This window comes from Oratosquilla oratoria, chromosome 12 (genome assembly GCF_046742065.1).
Source record: "Oratosquilla oratoria isolate Oo_2021 chromosome 12, ASM4674206v1, whole genome shotgun sequence".
Taxonomy (NCBI): Eukaryota; Metazoa; Arthropoda; class Malacostraca; order Stomatopoda; family Squillidae; genus Oratosquilla; species Oratosquilla oratoria.
In genome coordinates this window covers 48,312,060-48,320,040 of record NC_134788.1, presented here as the reverse complement: position 1 = coordinate 48,320,040, position 7,981 = coordinate 48,312,060, and positions in this window count along the sequence as shown.

Sequence of the window (7,981 nt, the reverse complement as noted above, 5' to 3'; positions counted from 1 at the left end):
ACAATAATTAAGTAAGGAAGGGCTTGGCTACAAAACTATTCTTAAGGAACAGCTTACAATTAAGTTTAACAAGAGGATTACATTTTTGTTATCGAAATATGTAAATAGTTTCTGGCGAAGTGCTTATGTTTCAAAAGTGTTTGTTCAGCTATATATGAATTTCATTTTCATTCATATAAATATCTTACAAACCGTAAAACCTTTTTGTTTTTGTTTTTATTTCAATTTTTGTTTATTCAACAATTGAAGAAATATAGCCTACTTCAAGTAATGTTTCATGAAGCAATTTACACAGACGTATATGCTACATGGGTTAAAAGGGTGATTAGATGCCAGGGCCCACAATACTATTTAAGAAGCTTTCGAATTTCCACATTGACCCTGAATTTCCTATGGCATGTACTGCATGATGAACTGGTCACGGTAAAGATATACACTTGATTTCCTTCCTTACCCAATTACACAACTTGATGATTGGCAGACAATAATACTCCCATTCATAGACATTTAATCCAGCTCAAGAAACCCTAGTCACAGCATGCAGAGCATGTAGAGGGGGTTTTGATTACAATCCTGCCCAAAGTACCGTGTAATTTTTTGCAACCTAAGTGGAATAGCAGCTCGGTGAAGTGATAAAAATAGACCTCCAGCAGTGGGTTTGGAAACTTGATATACCTCACTCGAACAATAGATAAGTGAGGTTAGAAAATCAACTTTTTTTACCGGGATCAAAACAGCATGGTATGCCTCCCATGTTCAGATGTTCGTGAATGATCATCATCTGAGTTTATTTTCTGAGACCCCCCCCCCTCTCGTCAACATGTCGAGTCCCTCCTCAGCCCCCAACAAAAAATCCTAGCAGAGCTCCCGTCAGGGCGGTGCCCCTGGACCCCACCAAGGACCCTAGGCCGGCCCCTTTGACCCCATGGCGGACCTTGGACTACGCCTTTCGGATTGCCGCTAACGCGGAAATTATAGTACTATAAGCCACCCCAAAAATTTGCTCAACCCCACCCCCCTTAGCCTCCCCAACTAAAAATTCCTGGCGCCGCCGCTGCAAATTATAATGTGGATTTCAAAGACTGCATTTCCTAGGTTTAACCTTAGTATTCTAAACGCCTAACTGTTGTTTGGTGAAATCTCAAGGAGCATGAGGTCCAATTAAAGATCTATTTAACTATTGCCCATCATTACGTACAAACGGTTACACAATAATAATATCAAACAATAGAAAGCGATAGAAACACACAGAGATCAAGGATACATTAGAAATGTATGTATACACACACATACACACACACCCACACACACACACACACACACACACACACACACATATATATATATATATATATATATATATATATATATATATATATATATTACATTACCACAATGTGTTATACTGGTCATTCAACAGAAACGATATTAAAACATGCAGGAACCACAAAAAAAGTGCTACTTCGCTATGCGATCTACAGTCAATTAATGTGCAGTATAGCAGCGGAATAAGAGTAAAGAAATCAACGACGGAGTAGCAATTGCTTTAAGATGCAGGCTTGAAGCAAAAAATAGTACCGGGCTTTGAAGATTCAATCCCAACCGTACATGTAGAAACAAACAGAGGCCCCTTTAAGTATAAGAAAAAGGAAACTAAAACACATAGGCCCAGATTTCCCAATTTACATTTGACAGATTCCTTGAAGATGTCTCAAACAGACGAAAACGGTCGGTCACCATTTATCTAATTTTCCAGTCGACAATAATACTAACAGAAACGAAGAATCATTACTGAAATGCAACATTCTTTTTGCACCACTATTATACATTTTATTTGTTAATATAATGAACGTTTAGCATATTGGCTGAAGTGTTTACAAATATTTATGCTTCATGTCGCCTCACAAGGATTCTGAAATGTTTACTAAAGTGTCTCCTTATACAATGAACAAAAGTACTTGGTATGTTTATAAGATATCGGAGGTAATAGTATCTACTACCATTGTCTTTAAATAAGATTATAAAATTAAAAAAAAAATCATAAACTTGTAAGTATGTCATTTGTATAAAAATATATTCTTTATATATTTTTTCGAAACGGTAATATTCGTCACGGGATACCTAGAGATTGAAAAATATTTTCTCAGAATGTTTCGCTCAGTGTTAATATGAACATAATTGTCAAAAATTATCTTTTCTATGTCTTTAAAGCATTTTTCTCTGCACGTGTTTAAGGTTTTATCATAATGTTTCGTTCAGTGCTAATATGAACACTTTTCAGAATTCGTCTTTTCTATATTTCAAAAAGTTTTTCTCAAGGTTTTCTCAGAATATTTCGCTCAGTGATTATATTTAAAAAAAAATTCATCGACTTTTCTACATCTAAAAAAATTCTCTACATGTATTTAAGGATTTTCTCAGAATGTTTCGCTCAGTATTATTATGAACAGAATTGCCAAGATTTATTGTATTTCCTTATATTTAAAAAAAAAATCTCCACGTGTTTAAGGATTTTCTCAATGTTTCGTTCAGTTAATATGAACTCAATTTTCAGAATGTTTCGCTCAGTGTTAAAATGAACATAATTGTCAAAATTTATCGTATTTTCTATACGTGTATTTTTCATATTTTCTCTACAAGTGTTTAAGGGTTTTCTCAGAATGTTTCGCTCAGTGTTAATATGAACACAATTGTCAAAAATCATCTTTTCTATGTCTTTAAAGCATTTTTCTCTGCACGTGTTTATGGGTTTTCTCAGAATGTTTCGTTCAGTGTTAATATGAACACTTTTCAGAATTTATCGTCTTTTCTATATTTCTAAAAGGTTTTTCTCTAGGTTTTCTTAGAATGTTTCGCTCACTGTTAATATGAATAAATTCAAAATTCATCGTCCTTTCTATATTTAGAAAAAATTCTCTACGCGTGTTTAAGGACTTTCTGAAAGGGTTTCGCTTAATGTTATTATGAACACGATTGTCAAAATAATAAATTCATCGTATTTTCTATATTAAAAAAAATTATCTCCACGTAGTTAAGGATTTTCTCAGAATGTTTCGTTCAGTGTTGATATAAACACAATTATCAGAATGCTTAGATTTGTATTAAAATTAACATAATTGTCCAAATTTATCGTATTTTCTATACGAGTATTTTTCATATTTTCTCTACAAGTGTTTAAGGATATTCTCAGAATGTTTCGCTCAGTGTTAATATGAACACAATTGTCAAAAATAATTTTTTCTATATCTTTAAAGCACTTTTCTCTGCACGTGTTTAAAGGTTTTCTCAGAATGTTTCGTTCAATGTTAATATGAACACTTTCCAGAATTCATCGTCTTTTCTATATTTCTAAAGGGTTTTTCTCTAGTTTTTCTCAGAATGTTTCGCTCAGTGTTGATATGAAAGTTGTCAAAATTCATCGACTTTTCTATATTTAAAAAAATTCTCTACACGTGTTTAAGGATTTTCTCAGAATTTTTCGCTCAGTGTTAATATGAACAGAATTGCCCAAATTTATTGTGTTTTTATATTAAAGATAATTCTCTCCACGTATTTAAGGACTTTCTCAGAATACTTCGTTCAGCTAATATGAACTCAATTGTCAGAATGTTTCGCTCAGTGTTAAAATGAACATAATTGTCAAAAATTATCGTATTTTCTATACGAGTATTTTTCTTATTTTCTCTTCAAGTGTCTAAGGGTTTTCTCACAATGTTTCGCTCAGTGTTAATATGAACACAATTGTCAAAAACCATTTGTTCTATATCTTTAAAGCATTTTTCTCAGAATGTTTCGTTCAGTGTTAATATGAACACTTTTCAAAATATATCGTCTTTTCTATATTTAATTTTTTTTTTTAGGTTTTCTCAGAATGTTTCGGTCAGTGTCAATATGAAAAATTTCAAAATTTATCGTCTTTTCAAAAAATTCTTTACACATGTATAAGGATTTTCTCGGAATGTTTCGCTCAGTGTTAATATGAACACAATTGTCAAAATTCATCGTATTTTCTATATTAAAAAAATTCTCTCAGAATGTTTCGTTCAGTGTTAATATGAACACAATTATCAGAATGTTTCTAGTATTAAAATGAACATAACTGTCAAAATTTATCGTATTTTCTATACGAGTATTTTTCATATTTTCTCTACAAGTGTTTAAGGATATTCTCAGAATGTTTTGCTCAGTGTTAATATGAACACAATTGTCAAAAATCATCTTTTCTATATCATTAAAAAAAAATTCTCTGTACGTGTTTAAGGTTTTCTCAGAATGTTTCGTTCAGTGTTAATATGAACACTTTTCAGAATTCATCGTCTTTTCTATATTTCCAAAAAGTTTTTCTCTAGGTTTTCTCAGAATGTTTTGCTCAGTGATATGAAAAAAAATCAAAATTCATCGACTTTTCTATATCTAAAAAAAATTCTGCATGTGTTTAAGGATTTTCTCAGAATGTTTGGCTCAGTGTTAACATGGGCAGAATTGCCAAAGTTTATTGTATTTAGAAAAAAAATTCTCACCACGTGTTTTAGAATTTTCTCAGAATGTTTCGTTCAGTTCATATGAACCCAAATGTCAGAATGTTTTGCTCAATGTTAAAATAAACATAATTGTCAAAATTTATCGTATTTTCTATACGAGTATTTTTCATATTTTCTCTACAAGTGTTTTCTACAAGGGTTTTCTCAGAATGTTTCGCTCAGTGTTAATATTAACACAATTGTCAAAAATCATCTTTTCTATATCTTTAAAGCATTTTACTCTCCACGTGTTTAATCAAGGGTTTTCTCAGAATGTTTCGTTCAGTGTTAATATGAACACTTTTCAGAAATCACCGTCTTTTTTACATTTCTAAAAGGTTTTTCTCTGGGTTTTCTCAGAATGTTTCGCTCAGTGTTAATATGAAAATTTTCAAAATTTATCGTCTTTTCTATATATGAAAAAATTATCTATTCGTGTTTAAGGATTTTTTCAGAATGTTTCTCTCAGTGTTAATATGAACACAATTGTCAAAATTCATCGTATTTTCTATATTAAAAAAATGATCTCCACGTGTTTAAGGATTTTCTCAGAATGTTTCGTTCAGTGTTAATATGAACACAATTATCAGAATGTTTCGTCTAGTATTAAAATGAACTTAATTGTCAAAATTTATCGTATTTTCTACACGAGTATTTTTCATATTTTCTCTACAAGTGTTTAAGGATATTCTCGAAATGTTTCGGTCAGTGTTAATATGAACACAATTGTCAAAAATCCTCTTTAAAACATTTTTCTCTGCACGTGTTTAATGTTTTCTCAGAATGTTTCGTTCAGTGTTGATATGAACACTTCAGAATTCATCGCCTTTTCTATAGTTCTAAAGGTTTTTCTCTAGGTTTTCTCAGAATGTTTTGCTCAGTGATATGAAAAAATAAAAATTCATCGACTTATCTATATTTAAAAAAATTGTCTACATGTGTTTAAGGATTTTCTCAGAACGTTTCGCTCAGTGTTAACATGAACAGAATTGCCAAGATTTATTGCATTTTTTATATTTTAAAGCATTTTTCTCTCCACGTGTTTAAGTATTTTCTCAGAATGTTTCGTTCAGTTAATATGAACTCGATTGTCAGAATGTTTCGCTCAGTGTTAGAATGAACATAATTGTCAAAATTTATCGTATTTTCTTTACGAGCGTTTTTCATATTTTCTCTACAAGTGTTTAAGGGTTTTCTCAGAATGTTTCGCTCAGAGTTTATATTAACACAATTGTCAAAAATAATCTTTTCCATATCTCTAAAGCATTTTTCTCTGCACGTGTTTAAGGGTTTCCTCAGAATGTTTCGTTCAGTGTTAATATGAACACTTTTCAGAATTCATCGTCTTTTCTATATTTCTAAAAAAAATCTTTAGGTTTTCTCAGAATGTTTTGCTCAGTGTTGATATGAACATTTTCAAAATTCATCGTCTTTTCTATATTTAAAAAAAAATCTACTCATAATTAAGGATTTTCTCAGAATGTTTCGCTCAGAACTAGTATGAACATAATTGTCAAAAGTCATCGTATTTTCTATATTTTTAAAACATTGTGTTAAAGGATTTTCCCAGAATGTTTCGTTCAGTGTTAATATGAACACAATTATCAGAATGTTTTGTTTAGTATTAAAATGAATATAATTGTCAAAATTTATCGTATTTTCTCTACGAATATTTTTCATCTTTTCTCTACAAGGATATTCTCTAGGATATTCTCAGAATGTTTCGCTCATTGTTTATATGAACAAAATTGTCAAAAATAATCATATTTTTTCTGTAATGCATTTTGCTCTCCGCGGGTTTTCTCAGAATGTTTCGTTCAGTGTAAATATGAACACTTCAAAATTCATCGTCTTTCCTATATTTTTAAAAGTTTTTTCTCTAGGTTTTCTCAGAATGTTTCGCTCAGTGTTAATGTGAAAAAAATCATCGTCTTTTCTGTTAAAAAAAATCTCTACACATATTAAGGATTTTCTCAGAATGTTTCGCTCAGTGTTGATATAAACACAATTGTCAAAATTCATCGTATATTCTATATTTAAAAAAAATCTCTGCGTGTTTAAAAATTCTCAGAATGTTTCGTTCAGTGTTAGTATGAACACAATTGTCAAAATTCATCGTCTTTTCTATATATGAAAACGTTTCTCTCTACATGTATACAAGGATTTTCTCAGAATGTTTCGCTCAGTCTTAATAAGAACACAATGATCAAAATTCATCGTCTCTTCTATATTCTTAAAAAGAAAATTCTCTCCACGTGCTTAAGGGCTTTCTCAGAATTTTTCGTTCAGTGCCACGTGCTGAATTGAAAATTTCGCTCCATGATTATTATGACATCTTGATTTCCCTTTCACGTCTTCACTAGGCAGACTTCCATCTTCAAACTAGGTAAAAACATAGTCGATTTTCATCTTCACTCAGGGCAAAAATACCGTCGATTTCGATCTTCACACTGGGCAAAAATAACGTCGATTTCCATCTACACACTAGGCAAAAATAACGTTGATTTCCATGTTCACACTAGGCAAAACTGCCGTCGATTTCCATCTTCACACTAGGCAAAAATAACGTCGATTTCCATCTACACACTAGGCAAAAATAACGTTGATTTCCATCTTCACACTAGGCAAAACTACCTACGATATCCTCCTTCATACTAGGCAAAAATGACGTCGATTTACATATACACACTAAGCAAAATTACCGTTGATTTTCATGTACACAGTAGGCAAAACTATCGTCGATTTCCATCTTCACACTAGGCAAAAATACCGTTGATTTTCATGTACATACTACGCAAAACTGCCGTCAAATTCCATCTTCACACTAGGCAAAAATACCGTCGATTTCCTCCTTCATACTAAGCAAAAATAACGTTGATTTCCATGTTCACACTAGGCAAAAATGCCGTCGATTTTCTCCTTCATATTTGGCAAAAATTACGTCAATTTCCATCTTCACACTTGGCAAAAATGCCGTCGATTTTGGTTTTCTATGTCGATGTCTTACATTTGGCAGAAAAATCGTATATTTCTTGTTCTGTTCGCGAAAACGGGACAGAAATACCGTCAAAATTTCCTCACGTGGACTTCCTTCACACATGACAAATATACAGTGGATATTTTTTCCCCAAAAAACCCGTAAAGTTCCTTGAGAATATAAAAAGAAAAAACATAAAAATAGAAATAGAATTAATAAAGAAAAAAAAAGGAATAATAGAAATTAAATCATATAAAACGCAATATGTAAATAAGTAAATAGATAGATCAATAGAATTATTAAACAAAATAAACTTTTTATCCCTACACTGCCGTATTCTTGCGCATTGTTACATGATTTTTTTTAGCTTGGAGTAAAAGCATAATCATTACTTCATTTAGTTTTTGTCTTGCCAAAACGATGCTTGCTATCTAATTGATATAGTAAAAAATTGCCATGCTTATGCATACTGTTGTTTTGGAGA